We start from the raw sequence: 19,483 nt of genomic DNA, 5'->3' as shown, positions 1-19,483 counted from the left end.
AATCTGCCAGGGTGCTCACAGGGTATGGCAGCTGGAGCCTGGCCAGCAGGTGGGTGTGTCCCGGCACAGCGACTCACTATAAAAGGATCTGCTGACACACTCTTGGGGCTGATGAAAACGGAAGTGATGGTCTGCAGAACGGTGTTTCAAAAACAACTGAGTAAACTAAAACAACTGTCTGACCGTGTGTGGAATCAAGGTTGTCGTCATTGTGGAGAAAAAAACAAAACTGAAAAACCAGGTTTTGATCCCACCAAGAGTAGAACAGGGTCAGTAAGGGAGTAGGTTCTGTTATTTGCTGAATTTGCAAGGTTCAAAGTTGGAAACTAAATAAATAAGCTTACACCAGCAAACTTTCAACAAATTAGAAAACTAACAATGCTTATCTGTCGAGTTACCAGATTGTTGTGGACTGCCGATATACTTATAGTCACAACAGTCAAAACAGATCTCAGTTCTACACAGTAAATGCATCTGCTTCACTGAACTTTAATACACATCTGGGTACTAAACTTTATAAGGGGCTGTGCCACAGGATTCGTTGCTTTCAGTTCAACACTAAAACTGCACTGAGATTTTTGTAGCTCATGAATGTAAGTGAATGACCTTTCATCCTATCAGCTCCCAAATTGAAGGTTGTCTAAAACACCCTACATAATTACATAAATTCTTTCTGAATCCAATGTGCTGCCCTCCAATCAGTTTGGCAAGGGAGAAGTGCTGGATCTGAGCAAAATATGATGTTCTGCTGGCATAAGAGATTTCCTCCCTGCTGTAGTGGAAGAGTAGCTCTTTGAACTCATCGACTTTAATACTCAGTTGCTGTTATTTTAATTCTTGTTCTCCTGCCTTACTGCGGACCTGTCTGTGCCAGGCCTGGGGCATGTTTCTGTAAAAGGCAACAGCTTGACATTCATTCTAATCGGAAGCTTGCAGGGTCACCGCAGTTGTGACCAATTAGATTACGTCCGAGGTACAAGCTGCTGGCAACTGACAGGTCTTAATGTGTCAGGTGACAAAACCAAAGCCCTTGTTTTAGGTGAGTAATAACTTTGAATGTCACAGAAAAGTCATTACAATAAACAGAATTTAATGACTATTACTCAGCATGTAGCAGCAGCAGGGAAACATATGTACATGAGAATGAGAATTATAATAAACTAAAATGTTTGTAGTTTTTATCTTTTCCGGTATACATCCCATAGTACCTTTCCAATATGATTTTACACCAGAAATGGTTGCTATAAAATGCTTCTTTCAAAACTGCATATGTGAGACCTACAGTAAAATCAAATAAAAATGCACAAAAGGTAACAATGTAAGTATTTCACAAAGCCTTTTATATGTACTGTTTGGATGTTTCCTTTAATCTACATCTGTGAACTGATCAATATCCCACCCCAGGACCATGTCTAGCTTTTGCTGACACAAACTACCATCAGGACTCCGACTGGATCTACTGGACCAAGAGTAGATGTATGATGTTCTTTGTAAAGGATTACTAGCTAAAAATCCTTTATTTCTATGATATTTTTAACCCTTCTTACCGGTTTCTGTTGCTCCACTACTGGCTATGCAGGATGGCAGATAGGATATGAAGAGTCTGTAAGTTGTTTATATCAAGTTGTACTAAAAAGGTTTAAAACAAGTATTCTAAATTACCCCAAAAAACAGTTGCCACCTCAAGAAAAAGTGACTGACAACAAATATAATTTCTTAAATTACCATCACATAAAACTGGAAAACATGCCTCCTTGAACATCAGTGCTGTGTATTGTTAAAAACTCTCTTTCCTTAATAAATGTGACAATCCACTACCCTACAACAGGTCTCAAAACAAATAAATAAATGGATTTGAGCTTGGCAGTCACCCGGTTTGCATAGAAACTAGTACAGCACAACAGTCACAATAATTGGGGTAAAAATGAAGAAAGTAGATGCCACCAAGCTATTTCCCCATTATTAATAAATTGGTAATATTTGGGGTACCAGTGCAGTAAGACAGATTGCTCATCTATCCATCCATCCAGGGATAGCAAGATATTTATTAAAGTCTTGGAGGTGTTTAAGGGTACCTCTCCAGCTGTTTTGTATGTATGTGTCCCAATACTTGAAGGATGTGTGCATACTTTTGAGAAGGACATTTTTCCTATTAAAATCATCCCAAGGATTTCAAACATACATTCCTTAATTTAATACAATTAAATTAAAACAAGACCAGCCAAAAATAATGTTTATTTAAATACAGTATTGAGTGCACAAAAAATAAATAATTGTTAAACTGAATTGTAACACACTCTGCATCTGATTTTAGTTTTACAGTAATAACTAATCACCTGACTACACCACTGTGTTGGGCCTTGTCAGAAACCACATCCATTATAATTATATTTCTGTCCCATTCTTCAACTTTTATTTTTTTTTACACCTATAACACCTTTACACCATAAATTGTCAGGGACAATTCCTTATTTCCAGTACCTGGACAGCGTTTCCTTGGTCCATGCGGTCTCTCCTGTGTTTGTGATTTGTAAATGGTAGGAAGCATGTCTGTCTTTAAGGAAACAGAAGAAAGTAAACAAAAATCAATAAATGAAATATATACTGTAACAAAAATAATAATGATGGAAAAAAAAAAAAAACAAGAAAAACATTGATTTGAGATACAAGAGCTACTGTATAACTCATAAGAGTGTGGTCGTGCAAAATGTATTTTATAGGTAAACAAATCTTTTCTTAAGACTCGCCTGACGGCTAATGATAATGTGTATGATGACACCCTGGCCATGATCTTGACAGATCACACACCCTAGGCTGCCCACCTGATTCAATGGTGATGCTGATTTTTCACTGAACAGTGTAGTGTATTTAAAGAGATTATCTACCCCCATACTGCAAGCACTAGAAAGTAAATTTGCCCAGTGCTTTGGGTGAATTAAAAGGTTGCTGGTCTCTGTGGTTCCAGTGTCAGAGATGCCAATTTATCTCAACATCTCGCCAGCCAATAACTTCCTAAGCGATCCTTCAGGCTCAGTCTGCCAGAACTCCAGGGACACTACAGCAAACAAACAGAAAATAAAACGTTTATGAAATGAACACAGGAACACAAAAAAACCAAAATGAATTCCAACAGAAATTCTAATTAAAACTTACATTAAGAAAAGAAAACACTGGATTTAAAAAAAAAAAAAAAAAAAAACAGAAACGGGGAATGGTTCTGATAAAAACCAAACAATTGTTGAGAAAGTCAAGACTGTAATGGTTTTATAGGCTAGGGCTTAAATGAATGGATATACTACAGTGTCATTGAAGGGAAATGTTTCATGCACACTTATTCAACAAAAAAACATACTTTGTATACAATATAGTGGACTTACACAACAACTCCTCAAAGTAGCAAAAACACTCCTGTGCAGTAGGCTCATGAAAATGCACAAACATTCCACCCACCCCCCAACAGCTACAAACTACTGTACCACCAGCTGCCTGCACTTTACACCAAGAGACATGCTGAGGGAAACGCTGCACTGCAAATCTGTAAAGCCATAAAAAGAAGGAAACATGAGACATTATATATATATATATTAGGGCCACAACGAATGGTACATTTTGACAGAAGGTTCGGAACACTACTGTAGGAAGGTTCGAACCGTCGATGGTACTAATTTGCATAATTTACTGGTGACATCACCATGAGTACTTGTTTATTTGATTGAAAGTCCTATTATTTTTAATAAGCCATATAAATGGAATAAAACAAACAGTCATATGTAGTTTAAAAATACATTATATAGAACAGTAATCATGTTTTTATAATTTAAATAAATAAAAATACACTTATTTACACATAAATTGATGCTGCTTGCGAGTAAGCTTGCATTGCAGCAGCACGAACTGCAGCGGACTTAAGCAAAACAAACTTAATTTAACAGTCACCGTTCTAAGCAGGTTATCAGTCAGTGACATTTTACTACTACTAAAAATAATAAATAATAATAATAATATGAACTTCCGATTGTAAAGTGACCCCATAGATTGGATGTGCCTCCATGATACTGTACATCAGTCGCTTGCACAGTTTGCATTCAACTTTCTTTTTGGTTGTCTGGGCATTTACCAAAAAAAATCCCAAACAGCAGGGGGGTTACCAGACATTTCTTTCAATACAGCTTATGCTACACAATGCTTTGCTGTCGAGATGGTGAATCAAGAAATTTGCCTCTGGTTAACACGAGCTGGAGGGGGGGGAGGGACGGACGGTGCTCAGTTTTTTCTAAATTAAAATTTAGTGTTAGCGTATATTTTGTATGTTTCAAACATATTCTATCATAGCACTCCTCTTACACAGTCTTGTACACTAGATATTCAATACATATTTTACTGAAGCACTACAACCGCTATAGGTACCGGTCTCAGTGCTTCGAATAATATACCCTATAATATCATTTTATTTTGTATACAACTGTAAGTCGCCCTGGGTAAGGGCGTCTGCTAATAACTAAATAAATAAAATAATAATGTGCTCGATAAGGCCCTAATGTCACAGTTTACTTGCAAATGAAAATGCACAAAAAGTAATAGATCACAGATTAATAGAACTGTTTAATGATTAACAGTTACATTACCCTAGCTTGTCTCGTTCACTTTGTTTTGGCTGCATTTTCGTCAGGTGAAACGCTGTGTAACTGCACAATACAAAACAGACTGAGAGGCATTAGAGATTATTATTATTACTTTTATTTTATTTTATTTATTTGTGGATGAGAACAGTATTTTTTGTGCGATTGTAAAAGCAAGCAGCTAAAAGAAGTGATCTGCATTTTAATGTAAAGACAAACACTTCTGTAGCTGTGTATATCATTGCCTGCAAAATAAACAATGGTAGCTGAATATTATTATTATTTATTTCTTAGCAGACACCCTTATCCAGGGCGACTTACAATTGCTACAAGATATCACATTATTTTTATATACAATTACCCATTTATACAGTTGGGTTTTTACTGGAGCAATTTAGGTAAAGTACCTTGCTCAAGGGTACAGCAGCAGTGTCCCCCACCTGGGATTGAACCCACAACCCTCCGGTCAAGAGTCCAGAGCCCTAACCACTACTCCACTACTGACAGTCACAATCCTGCAGTTTTTATATGTATCACTTAGTTACTAAATAACAGGAAGAAAATGTAATTGTGACAAATTAAGCTTAATTATGAATGCACTGCAGCTTGTATATTATGTGAAAGAAACAACCTGAACGCTAACACGCTAGATTTATTTAATTTAATATTTTTATAATGAAAGTTGTATGATGTAGAAATAATAACCATTCAATATTGATCCACTGCCATCTTGGCTAGCAGAGCATTCAGCTTTCTATTTATCTTTCCACGCGTGAGACAGTGTGGGAGTGTCTACTGATCCATGCAACCACATTGTGTCATGTGATACGAGACGGGCTGCCTTTTTTGGAGCATTCACATACGAGAAAAGGTGGCCCTGAGGCGCCCCTAGACTGCCTTAAAATTGCAAGTGCGAATGGGGTCCAATACATCAATTAGACTAGAGGCTTAGACACAGCCTTAGTGATACAACAGCACAAATCAGCAAATGTCAGTGAAGGGAAAGTTAAAGAAAAAAAGAAAACAAGATAGATTGTATATAGTTTCAGTTCTTGAAATGTACAGTTGCAAAGGATTTACAGTTTTGTTATGGTGCATTGCACTTGATTCAGGAAAAAAAAAAAAAAAAAAACCTGCTATGCTGTTTTTAAGCATGCTACACATTCTAGCCCCTTTCGTGAACACACACATTTTACTAGTTAAAGGCAGAACTACGTAAGTTAGTGAGAATGTATACACAAAAATAAATGCAAACAGAAATCGATGCACTTCAAGATTGTGTTTTGTTCACCATTATGTTCTCTCTCCTACTCGTTTAATAACACAGGGAGCTGCTACCTGAACCATGTCATAGCTACTTGCTCATTTGTTGTTTCTTTTGGTGTAAGAATTTGAGCAAAAATTATCTACCTACTACTGCGTGTTCACTTTTAGCATTAGTGTTTTGTGGGGAATAACACCAAATTACAAAACAGCAACACTCATTGAAATGTATATAAATTAGCAATGTATATACACTGAAGACATGAAAGGGAGTTGGAATGTGTATTGCACCGTTGCATTAAGGTATTGCAGTTTTAAGCCTGTTCTGTCACAATTCAATTTCATTCTGTCTAATCTCGTCCTTTCTGGAGTACTGTACTTGACAGCTGTAAATTCACATTATTATTATTATTATTGTTGGGGACGAATTGTTGTGCATCCATTGCTTACCTGAACACTAGGTAAATCCTCAAACACTTGGCTGCCGCTTTAGACAGCTCTTCTTCCTTCTTTCTTTTTAAATGTTTGCGTCTGCACGGGGCTCACAGACACAATAATCACACAGTGACACTGCCAGTGAACACGTGTGATTGAAAAATCCTGGAAGCGCGAGCATATTGAGCTCAGTCTAACAGCGTCTCACCCTGTTTGCCTGTCATTAACCAATGCTACAGTATGGCTTTCTTGTGGCTTAGTGCTAGGAGGTGCACATTAAAAAGAATGGCAACAAAAATACATTATTATTATTATTATTATTTGTTTATTTAGCAGATGCCTTTCTCCAAGGCGACTTACAGAGACTAGGGTGTGTGAACTATGCATCAGCTGCAAAGTCACTTACAATTACGTCTCACCCGAAAGACGGAGCACAAGGAGGTTAAGTGACTTGCTTAGAGTCACACAATAAGTCAGTGGCTGAGGTGGGATTTGAACCGGGGACCTCCTGGTTACAAGCCCCTTTCTTTAACCACTGGACCACACAGCCTCATTCTCGCAGGACACAATTAAATTGAACTGTGACAGAACGGGCCAGCTGACGCCGAGCTAGTTTGTGAATGGGATGTAGATCAGATGTGCTGGTGCTGAGGGACACCGACGGCAATGACGGGTGGGCTTACAAGCAACTTTTGCCGTAAGTTTTTTTTATTTTCTTTTTTTTATTTGGGAGGCATTGCGGCAAGCAGCTTGGGCACTGCGGCAATTGCCGTCGGTTATTTTACGCCCTGCATCACACAATATGCAGCATATCATTTTAAAACATAAAAGGTAGAGGACAGGTATATACATATGTATATAAACACCAAGGAAGTTAGACACAGGGAATTAAATCTATAGTAGTTCATATACAGCAGGTGGCACATTCAGATTTTACATTGTTAGCAAATACGCAAATAGCAGGCAGCCAAGCATTAGAAACAAGTCCCCAAGACCATAGCAGAAATAGGGTTCGACTACTGCCAGATATACAGACAGACAACATGAGATAAAAAATAAAATGTCCCCAACATTGTGATTCACCCACTGCTCATGCCAGCCCCAGCAGCTGCATTGAATGCTCACTACAAATATTGTCCGAGTATAAAGTTATAAGCAACCCTGAAATGGGGAGGCCTTTCCAAATAGCCTCAGGCATAACATCCCTCTGTGCCACTGTTTCTGTAGAGGACTGTTAAACAATGTGATCATACAGTAATTATCAATAAGGAAGGCAGCTTCTCTTCCACAAAAGACGGTTATGTTTAATTTAAAAAAATGGATTCCCGGGTTCCAATAAACATTAAAAAACTAAAAAGTTCAAAGTAGATTTACTGAATTACACCCGAATAGTGTTCCCACTCCTGGTCAAAGTGTCTGTCTGGAACAATTATAAAATTCACCAATTTAATATAAATAAATTTGTTTTTATCTGAATTAAATAATGTGTATTGTGTAGTCTATGTCTGGCTCACACAAATCATTTCTTGTTTGATTCAATACTGAAATCTTGGGACACTGAAAGGGCACACTTTTGTTTTTTTGTTTAGTTAAACTTCAGTTATTCCACAGAAGGCAGCAATAAAGAAGAACAAAGCAGATGTGTAAGTGACAGACCCGGCTATTCTTGAGCACCCAGTTAGGATTCTACTCCATAGTACCACTCATGAAACACAGCATTTCTTACAGCAAGAAGATATTCTTACAGAGGGTTTTTGACAATTATCAAACCAGTGCAAAACTGATTTTGTTTTCCTTACTCCCTTTTCCAACCATAAAACTCTGGATCACTGGTGGATTCACTTTGCAATAAATCACTGATTTAACCCTGCAATCCTGACAGGCCTCACTCCTTATGAGCACAAATGCTACTGTAACTGTCTCTAATCGAAACCCTGCTGTGGTCTCTGCTCAAAAGGAAGACAGCTCTCCCCTTCTACTAATTCCTGTGTGGCTCGATACCTCACTCAAGGGGTGCTGAATGTATATAGTTCAAGGCTGTTGCCTTTCGAATGATCCTTTTTATTGTCAAGGAAGGTCTTCTGAATGCTTCTTGGTAAAGTAATTCAACAGATGGATTATATTTTGTGTTTGCACTGGCTCCTGAATTTCAAACACTGAACTACATTTGGGTATTTTACTTTGGGAAGTAGTCCTTTATGTGTATTGACTGTACAACAAATAAGGTTTACTGTACACCCTGCGTATCTTGAATGACTTCTGACCACTCTGCCTTTCTACAGTATGTTTCATGTATGCACTTTAGGCGGATGTGTATAAAATTGACAGTTTAGCAGATTACAGCCAAATGCAATCTGAAATGTCTATAGGAAACAGAGTGGATACAAGGATGGCAATGAGACTTATTGCATAGGAGTTTCATCCATTCCAGGTTTTACTACAAGCTTGATTCTCAACAGTGTATAGGAAACAAGCTTGGGTGTGTTTCATTACACTCATAGCAATACCAGTATTGGATCAAACTGCTATGCAATGGGAGTCTGACTTCCATCCCAGGTATCATGAAGATGGCTGCAAAATCAAGGCATTATTGTTTTCAGCATGCAGAGTGTGACAGGCAGGCATGATCAGCGTATAAGGGTGCAGCAGCAGCAGATTTGCAAATATATGTGCAAATTCATACATGTTCCCCTCACAGGTTGTGCTTAATAAACACTCCCAACTGTGCTGTTACTTATTTGTGTGCCCACACCAATAAATAAATAAATAAATAAATAAATAAATAAATAAATAAACAAAACATGTTACACAAGTCTTGGGTCTACTTATGCACTGTAAACCAGCACACTGAATATCCAGTTAAGTAGAAACTGAAGTAGAAAATAAAAAAAAGAAAAGAAAACACACACTAATAATGTCACAGCCATTTGTCCTTCCTTTGGAAAAACTAGTGCTCTGGGGTATGGGGTTTGAGCAGCGCTGTATACAATTGCACAATAAGCTTTAACCCCAGCATGCATTCAGGCACAAAGCTTTCACTCTGCTGATTCTTGACTGAATTTCTTAGTATCTCTCGCTCTCAGAGGAACAGAAAAAGCAAAGTCTGGCAATCAGCTGCTAATACAACTGTCAGCGCTTCTACAGTAAGGACCTGCACGCAACAATAGAGAAGAGGAGAGGGAGAAATGAGAACAAGCAAAAGAGCAAGCAACAATAGAGGAGGAGAGGGAGAAATGAGAACGAGCAAGAGAGGGGAAAGGAGAGGGAGAAATGAGAACGAGTGAGCGAGCGAGCGAGAAATGAGTGAATGAGAAATGAGCGAACGAGAAAGGAGCGAATGAGACAGCGAGGGAGAAATGAGAACGAGTGAGTGAGCGAGCGAGAAATGAGTGAAGAGAGAGGAGAGGGAGAAATTAGAGCAAGTGAGAGAGAGGAGAGAAGAGAGGAGAAATGGGAGAATAGAGGAAAGGGAGAAATGAGTGAGTGAGAGAAGAGGAGAGGGAGAAATGAGGACAGAGAATAGAAAGGAGAGAACAAAAAGGAGAGTGAGAAATGAGGAGAGAGATAGATGAGGAGCGAGTAGAAAGGAGAGGGAGAAATGAGGAGACAGAAGAAAGGGAGAAATGAGAAAGTGAGAGCGAGCAAGAGAGCAAGCAACAATAGAGGGAGAAATGAGAACGAGTGAGAGCGAGCAATGAGACAGAGAGAGAGCAAGAGAGAGGGGAGAGGGAGAAATTAGAGCAAGTGAGAGAGAGCGAGAGAGAATAGAGGAAAGGGAGAAATGAGTGCGAGCGAAAGAGAGAGAGAGGGTGGAGAGGGAGAAATGAGGAGAGAGAGAGAGAGAGAGCACGAGAGAGAGAGAGAGAGAGCGCTACTCACGGCAGGGTGCAACGTGTGCTGTTATTCTGTTTCTCCAAAGATTTCAGAAAAAAAAAAAAGATGGACTGCAGTCACACAGCAGGAAAACACATTCCTCAGACCAGTCTCTTGCATTAACCCTCTCCCCCTCTATCACACATAACCATCATTAAAATCCATCTTTCGGAACTACTTGAAGCATTGCTATTAGAACAGAATTATTCAAAGCCTGCCATTCCCAGCTCTAGTCATCAGATCTAACCATTACTGTGGACCAGTGTAACGTTTTTATACTCTTGCCTATGTATTGCCCTGGCCTTGTAGGGAGTAACTGGCTTTTCATAACTCAGCAAGTGCAGCTGTGACCTTGAAGGGATGATAAAACCTTTGTTTCTGCTTAATAAGCTGTTTTGAGCCTATGTACAAACCATAATCAAACCAATTAAAACCAGTTTAAAAATCACTTTTGTTAAAAGTGACATGCTATAACTTTAGGCTAGTGTCACAGAACGCATTAATAACACACCATACAATTGGAACATGTAGGCTTTTTCTGATAAACATGCATTTTGCGTGGGGCAGTGTACACATTGTTCCAGTTAAATGGCACAAGCTCTTAATGTTTCATCAGCCTTTGTTCCTTTTCATTATGCAACCCGTTACTTATGCTTCCCATTTAAATGATGAAGGAAGTGAGAAATCATTGGAACTGTCTGTAAACATGTGTGATTTTCTTGTGTTTAATGTAAGCTCTGAATCAACGCAGGGTTAATAAACTCTTAAATTTAAGCTGTACATAGCTGGTGCACATCAGCAGTTTGCAATCACCAGTCTTGTGATGCGTGGGTATAACGCTTTGCTGCCTGTGAGAATTGAGCAAAACTCATATTGTTCTTAAATGTAACTTCTTGTTATCTGGGTTTTTGCTGACATTGGTAAAGTGAAGAAGAAATGCAAATGTTACCTTTTAATGTGCTTTGTCTCACACCATGCATCGTGCTAGGGAAATAAGGCCAAATTTGGTCAAGGAAATTACATAAGCTAGCTTTATATCTGTGTTGTACATAGTAATTTCTTGGCTCAGCTCAGAAACTACACTGATGCCAGCAAAGAAACTAACATCTCTGTGCCATGCTGGCTCAGAAAACAGCCAACATCTCTGATGCCATGAAAGCTCAGCTCAGCTGAGAAGTAAATAACATCTACACTGATGCCAGCTCAGAACACCATCAACTGAGACTTGTATGTGAGATCACTGATGTATCGCGTTTGATTTGCTTTATTCCTGTTTGCATTTTGATTCCTGAATAAACTATTTTTGATTGACTTTATCTGAATATTATTGTTAATGATTTTCTTTTTTTTTTTTTTTTTTTTTTTTAAAAGGAGAAACTGAACCTCTTAAACAGTGCTGCCCCCCCCCCCCCCCCCCCAAGACCATAAATCAGATCTTGGGGAAATGGGAAAGGCTACTGTACTGTATGACGACAAATGAAAACTATTTTTAAAAAAAAAATCTGTAGGCATGTAATTTTTTGGAAACTGTATTACGTAGTGTATGAAGTTCTTCAGCAAAATGTTTGATTTCTTATAGAGAGAAGAGTGCTGCAGACGATTGTCAGAGCGGAGGGTTGCTGTTGCTGCTTCTGTTGTGTGAAAAACACAGGCAAGCCTGTCAGTCCCCGTGAACCGAGAATAAGTGAATTTAGAGGCTTTCCTCTGGGAGCCACTGGCTATCGATATTATTACATACTCATGTGTGATAAAGAGTGGATTAAAAGAGGGCTTGCACTGCTTTACAAGGCCCTCTGCCTGGATCAGTTTAAACAAAAGGAAGCATGGCTGAAAAACATTAAACCCATAAAGCGAACCTTACACCAGCTGGGAGGGTGAAGACTGCACAACATGACTGTCAAGTGGCTATTCTTTTATTGTACTATTTTAATGTATCTTTATGTAAAAGGTAATCTCTGCAATACTGTATACAGGGTCTAGAGTTACCAAGGTACAGTTAGTCTCAACATGTTTTTTCCATTGTAGGGTAGGTTACCAATACAGTAGGAGCTGCATAACACCCAAACTGTTCCATTATGATTCTAGTTCTGCTCATACCTGTAAGGGCAATGTAGACGAGCCTTAACAAAGGGCTTGATACCAGGAGGTCCCCGGTTCTAATCCCCGCTCAGCCACTGACTAGCTGTGTGTGACCCTAAGCAAGTCACTTAACCTCCTTGTCCGCCCTCCTTCGGTGGAGATGTAAAACTGTCCTATTGTAAGTGACTCTGCAGCAGTTGTTGATGCATAGTTCACCCGTTAGTTTCTGTAAATCGCTTTGGATAAAAGCATCTGCTAAATGACCAATTAATAACAATAATAATAATAATATTTGTACAGTACTGTATGTGTGGAACAAAAACAGGATGCAAAAATATTACTGTTAGTACTTACACTAGCAGCGGCGCCAAGCACAGCATTACAGTGGAGAATAATCTTTAAAAAGGCAAAGGGAAAGAATGCAAGTGAGGCAGTGATCCACACTGGAGCTAAAGGCAGTTTATTAAATAACGTGAATTTGTCTGCTGAACTGGCTTCTCAGATCAGGCTGTAAACCATTGCTGGCTGACACACAACAGTACTGCTCCCCGGCCCTTTTGAAAGCAAGGTTTATTATCTGTCAATGGCAGGACTGCAAGGGATTGAGCCACAGAGGGTAATAGAACACAGCCTTGGAGAACAGAACCAGAATTTCAAGCATCCTGTGGAATGAACAGCTTTACCACTGTACTTTTTCCCAAATATATGAATTAACTGTATACAATAGATTACATTGTGTATCTGTGGATTCAAAGAAAATTGGATTTATCAAATAAACCACAGGTCACTGAATACACAGTCGTCAACTGCTCATTATCCTATCCGAATAGGTTAATTCCTATAAACTGTTACAAAAATACGGAATCTATGTAATTATTACTTACATAATCCCGTTCCTGGAAAAAAATATATATATATACAGTACTGTGCAAAAGTTTTAGGCAGGTGTGAAAAAATGCTGTAAAGTAAGAATGCTTTCAAAAATAGACATGTTAATAGATTATATTTATCAATTAACTAAATGCAAAGTAAGTGAACAGAAGAAAAATCTAAATCAAATCCATATTTGGTGTGACCACCCTTTGCCTTCAAAACAGCATCAATTCTTCTAGGTACACTTGCACAAAGTCAGGGATTTTGTTGGCATATAGTCAGGTGTATGATTAAACAATTATACCAAACAGGTGCTAATGATCATCAATTCAATATGTAGGTTGAAACACAATCATTAACTGAAACAGAAACAGCTGTGTAGGAGGAATAAAACTGGGTGAGGAACAGCCAAACTCAGCTAACAAGGTGAGGTTGCTGAAGACAGTTTACTGTCAAAAGTCATACACCATGGCAAGACTGAGCACAGCAACAAGACACAAGGTAGTTATACTGCATCAGCAAGGTCTCTCCCAGGCAGAAATTTCAAGGCAGACAGGGGTTTCCAGATGTGCTGTCCAAGCTCTTTTGAAGAAGCACAAAGAAACGGGCAACGTTGAGGACCGTAGACGCAGTGGTCGGCCAAGGAAACTTACTGCAGCAGATGAAAGACACATCATGCTTACTTTCCTTCGCAATCGGAAGATGTCCAGCAGTGCCATCAGCTCAGAATTGGCAGAAAACAGTGGGACCCTGGTACATCCATCTACTGTCCGGAGAAGTCTGGTCATAAGTGGCCTTCATGGAAGACTTGCGGCCAAAAAGCCATACCTCCGACCGAGGCCAAGCGACTCAACTATGCACGAAAACACAGGAACTGGGGTGCAGAAAAATGGCAGCAGGTGCTCTGGACGGATGAGTCAAAATTTGAAATATTTGGCTGTAGCAGAAGGCAGTTTGTTCGCCGAAGGGCTGGAGAGCGGTGCACGAATGAGTGTCTGCAGGCAACAGTGAAGCATGGTGGAGGTTCCTTGCAAGTTTGGGGCTGCATTTCTGAAAATGGAGTTGGGGATTTGGTCAGAATGAATGGTCTCCTCAATGCTGAGAAGTACAGGCAGATACTTATCCATCATGCAATACCATCAGGGAGGCATCTGATTGGCCCCAAATTTATTCTGCAGCATGACAACGACCCCAAACATACAGCGAAAGTCATTAAGAACTATCTTCAGCGTAAAGAAGAACAAGGAGTCCTGGAAGTGATGGTATGGCCCCCACAGAGCCCTGATCTCAACATCATCGAGTCTGTCTGGGATTACATGAAGAGAGAGAAGCAACTGAGGCTGCCTAAATCCACAGAAGAACTGTGGTTAGTTCTCCAAGATGTTTGGGCCAACCTACCTGCCGAGTTCCTTCAAAAACTGTGTGCAAGTGTACCTAGAAGAATTGATGCTGTTCTGAAGGCAAAGGATGGTCACACCAAATATTGATTTGATGTAGATTTTTCTTCTGTTCACTCACTTTGCATTTTGTTAATTGATAAATATAAACTATTAACATGTCTATTTTTGAAAGCATTCTTACTTTTCAGCATTTTTTCACACCTGCCTAAAACTTTTGCACAGTACTGTATATACAAATACTGTATCTACAAAAAGCAAGTGTAACAAATTCAATTAAATCCAACAAAGTACGGTGTATTTAGTTTGATTTATAACTCAAACAAAACAGAGATCATAACTTACTGTATTTTGAGTTCACAGACCATTTCACAGACTGTAGCTTGACAGTACAAAGACAACATTCAGCAAACTCACTGTGCTGTTATTTTGATTTGATCAGTAGGGTAAAACCTAGATCATGACGTATATTTTCTCAATTGTAGAAGTTAGCATTTTGTATGCATTTTAAATGTGGGTAGTGAAGATATTGTAATTTCACAGCAGGTCACGTATTTTAACTTTTGGAATTCCACTCTGTGTACTCCAAACTACCTGATTTTCATCATCTACTATATAACCAGCCCAGATATGAGATCAGTGGCTGCTTTGGCAAACAGGCAAGTGAGATCAGAAGACATGCTGTCAGAAAACCGGGTCTACAAACTGTAGCTCCAATAGAAATAGGCTAGGATCAGATAATAGTGACTGTTGCTGTTAATATTTTAGAAACTGATTAATATCTTTTTAGTTGTTAACCAAATACCCAGACATTTATATAAAAATGATAAATAATGAAAAAAGAAAAAACTGTGGCAATTGCTTGTTTATTTTTTTTCTTGTGCCCTCTGTGTGCACCCTTCAAATGCTGACCTCTCTGTTCTACAGTTCCCAGGACTCCATGCCAACGTCTTGTCCTTTTTAATTTAGTGCCCTGCACATTGCCCACCAATGCTGACCAACCTTCCATTTCAAGACTTGCTCTAAAAGCCATCATCTTGAGTTTTTTTTCCCCCCCCCCCACTCTCAAAAAACTTTCCCCCTCCCATCTGGTACAGAACAACACAGTGCTGCCCGCTCTTTTTCAGTCCTGTGAAGGGAGACCGGGGCTGAGCAATACCAGCTGTGCTGACACACTGACCTGAATTCACCCAGCACTGCTCTTCAAGTGATTCCACTAACCCTGCGTCTCTTCACTTTCACTCCAAACTGCCTCAGGCGATAAAGCAGAGAGATGGCACAGTACAGCTGACTGGAAACCAGAGGCAAGGAGACTTTAGCATTCAATGCTCAGGCAGTACTGCATATATTTATACAGTATAATACTATAGATGCATCCAAATGTAGCTGTGCTAAGCTTGGGGTTAGAGTACAACACTTGTATAAGGATAACCAGGAAACTTTTCGTTTCTCAAATTTGACTAACTTTGATCAAAAAAAGCGAGATGGACTGACATCACTGAAGACCATAGTCAGTTCAGTAGCAGCAGTACCAGCAGAAGGTTATCCAACCTACAGCTGCACAAACCAAATTTTCGATTATTCTTATTGAGCTCTCCGCAGAAATCAGGTGCTGGCAATCAGGTCAGGGTCACTGATGTTCATTGGGCTTATTTACCATTCGAAGTGAAACAAGTGAAGAAATAGCTGCTTGGAGTTGTGTGGCTTGCTGTGTTTATTTACACTCTGTGGATAACAGCAATCCACACCAAGCAGCTGTTTCTTCACTTGTTTCACTTGGAATGGTAAATAAGCCCAATCAACACCAATGACCTTCACCTCTGGACAGTTCGATCCAAATAATCGATTCATGCAGCTCTAATTCAGTGCTGGAGGTTCCTGTGGTTACTTCTGAATCTTCTCAATTCCAGTCCTTGGCTACTATCAGACTGACAACACAAGAAGCAATTACTGGTAGTGCCAGTTGTGATAGTGTCATCAGTGACAACTGGCACCATACCGTAATTTATTTACTTTAGCTAAACAACCATTAAACAGAAACCTAGGTAAATAATGTTATTTAATTTAAATCGAGTACACTGACTTTGAAATCCAGATTGATCTCATTTGTTTTTCATACTTACAGCAGGTATCGTATTTTTTTCTTTGGTGAAGCAAAAAAACAAAGTACTGACAAAAGAATGCAAATCATATGCGTATTCTTTCACAAACAATGCTCTCTAGCTAGCATACCACTTGTTGATTTCTGTAGCAGCATGTCAAAAACAATTATGTTTAACTGAATACCCTAATCAGCTACTGTACAATATCCCACAATGTACAGATCAAGGAATCCAATATTTGTCTAGCATGGTTTGGCTGGTAGCTATTACAGTGTGCTCATCACAGAGCATGCCTGACTGGAGACATGCACTGTAACTATTGAACATGGAGATGGAAATGGAAGTGACTAGAGGTTACTGGCAGACAGAAATAGTGCATGAGACATGCACACTTAAATCAGATCTCTACTACACTAGCTTGATAAACTGCCTGCAAATACTTCAGACCATGTTTCATAAGCACTCATCTTAACCCTGTCACTTCTACATTTCATTTCATCATAGAATGGATAGTAGGAGTTAAACAGTGGTGTGGGTACGATTTTTAATCAGACACTTCATATCAAGATCATATCAATTGGAGGGGGTTCTCATTACAGTTATTAAAAGGATGAAAGCTCAGAAGCCTGTCCCAGCTTCTGTAGGAACAGAATTTATTCTTAGTAAATTACATTAGCCTACATTAATCCCCTTTCAGACCCAGAGTACAAGCTGACTCCTGCCATTAAGAAAGCGATCAATGGCAGACAGAGACGAACAAGGGATTAAAACACATAAAAGTCAAGATATATCAATGCAACAGCAGGTTGTGGACTTGCTTTTTTATTTAATTTTTTTAGCTTTTAAAATTAGACTTATTGGGGTCCAGTAAACTGGATACTTTTCAGTTTTTTTTTTTTTTTTTGATTGCGAGTGGCTTAATATAAATTATTTGGGGTCAGATAATTCCAGCTTTGGTATTCCATCTACATGTAGATATAATGTAACTTTGACCATCGGCTGTAGCTTTCATTTCAAGAAGGGTATCATTCAACTGGGGCATTCATGCCTGAATGTTGGTGGGACATTGCGATTAAGGATGACCACTGATAAATAAAAATCGACTTCTGACAGCACATTTGAGAAATAAGCTCAGTAGTGGCTTGAAGCTGCTCTCATTTGAGGCTGATATATCATGTGACAATTTGTGGGGGAGCTTAGTTAATGCACACTGCAAAAGTATTAATTATTGGTCAGTCTAGCTGGTTTCTATTATCTGGGTTTTAGACATGGTTTTACAATTAATGTTTTATTCTGTAATGTATTTTTTTGTTTGTTTTTTTTTGCTTAATAAAAACATAAATGTAATGCTCTTGCCCTTGGTGTTCTTACAGTAACAATACTACAGACAGATTAAGTACAGAAATATTATATTTAGGGATATAGGCCTAGACCGTCAGAGAGATGTAGAGACAGATCTACCAATAACCGCATGGCCTAGCTTCCCTAAATATTTAAATCCATGTCTGTTGTCCTCACTAGTAAAGGTCTGCACTTCAGTAAAGGTTTATTAGTATTATTAAGCCTGCCAAAAGCAGCATATGTGTATATCTGGAGAGCTTAAATAGCGCTGACAGGGAGCGTTTTTCTCCAGTTCCCTGCCAGCACCGTGGGTGCCCACGTGCTGAACTTGCCAACAGTGCTTCATCACGCTGGCCAGCTAATTGCCTCCATGCACCATGGGTAAAAGAACAGAGGGCAGAGAAGAGAAATACCCCCCCTTCTACCCCTGGTCTATCACAAACATCTTCAGAAACATTTAGTCAAATCCAATTAAAATAGCTTACAGCAAATGGTCATACAGTTCATAGGCAGACCTAGAGAGATAAATTAATATTGGCAGATCAAAAAGACATCACATCTTAATACAGCACCTTATTGCAACAGGAATCTGTCTGAATCAGACAGCCTTCATATACCACAGATTCTGCTATGTCTTTAGTAAGTTTTGGATAAGTGTTCTCTAGTAAAAATGTGACAGCAACATACATACATAAAAACAGACATCTCCAGCATATCCCCTGATTCTGGTGCACAGTATGTACATACTGCAATATTTATACACAGACACCTCCAGAGAAAGCACTGTCCAGGGACACAGTTGCAAGACTATATCTAAAAGGTAGGACAGAAAACGTCAGGACAACAAAATAAGCTCATTTTTGTTTATTCAATTGAATGCGTGTACAAACATCTATTAGCTACACGCTGCAAATGCCATTTATAATGGCAAGTTGGATTGTTCTTTAAAATTTCTCCCTTTAGACTGCTAATGCATAATGCAAGGATGAAAACATTGTAGTTTTTTTTTTTTTTTTTTAGCATTCAACACTATGTCAGAAATGTTTTGCAGTTAAACTACTGCTGTCACAGTATACTAAGGAGACATACAGAGCTAAAAACAACTGGGGACTAACAGTACAAGAGGGAGTATGTGTACAATGTTAGTGGAGCAAAATGGTACATGACGACAAAATAGAAGCTATAGCCAGAGCGCATTTAAGTTTGTTTTGTTATTATGTCACAATAAAAGTAAATGGATAATATATTAGGAAAACTGTTATAAATTGATGAGTCTTGATCAAAATAGATTCATATTTCTCGAGTTTGTATTGGGCAAGAAGCCCCTTACAATACAAGCAGCTCCTGAAAATCTGCCCACGTACATTCCAGCACTTATCCGCATAGGCTACTGTACGCATGAAAAAAATAAACAGCAATTATGGCTAGTATTAAGTTTAACCTATTAAAGACCATACTTATTTCTACATTATCATATTTTATGTTGCTTACTGTACATAAA

At 38.8% G+C, this 19,483-nt stretch overlaps 1 protein-coding gene and 1 long non-coding RNA gene across 2 annotated transcripts in view; both read right to left on the bottom strand.

The window, feature by feature from the left end:
* LOC117411439 (XK-related protein 6-like) overlaps positions 1 to 19,483 on the bottom strand; it is a 99,379-nt gene that overhangs the window by 68,501 nt on the left and 11,395 nt on the right. The gene's annotated exons all lie outside the window — the stretch shown is intronic.
* On the bottom strand, positions 2,432 to 11,602 carry LOC131737322 (uncharacterized). Its single transcript, XR_009328939.1, has 2 exons — positions 10,197 to 11,602; positions 2,432 to 3,535 (listed from the first exon to the last, which is right to left on the bottom strand). It is a non-coding gene; the product is annotated as an uncharacterized LOC131737322 (long non-coding RNA).

Source organism: Acipenser ruthenus, chromosome 6, assembly GCF_902713425.1.
Source record: "Acipenser ruthenus chromosome 6, fAciRut3.2 maternal haplotype, whole genome shotgun sequence".
Taxonomy (NCBI): Eukaryota; Metazoa; Chordata; class Actinopteri; order Acipenseriformes; family Acipenseridae; genus Acipenser; species Acipenser ruthenus.
This window is presented reverse-complemented; position numbering and strand designations above follow the sequence as displayed.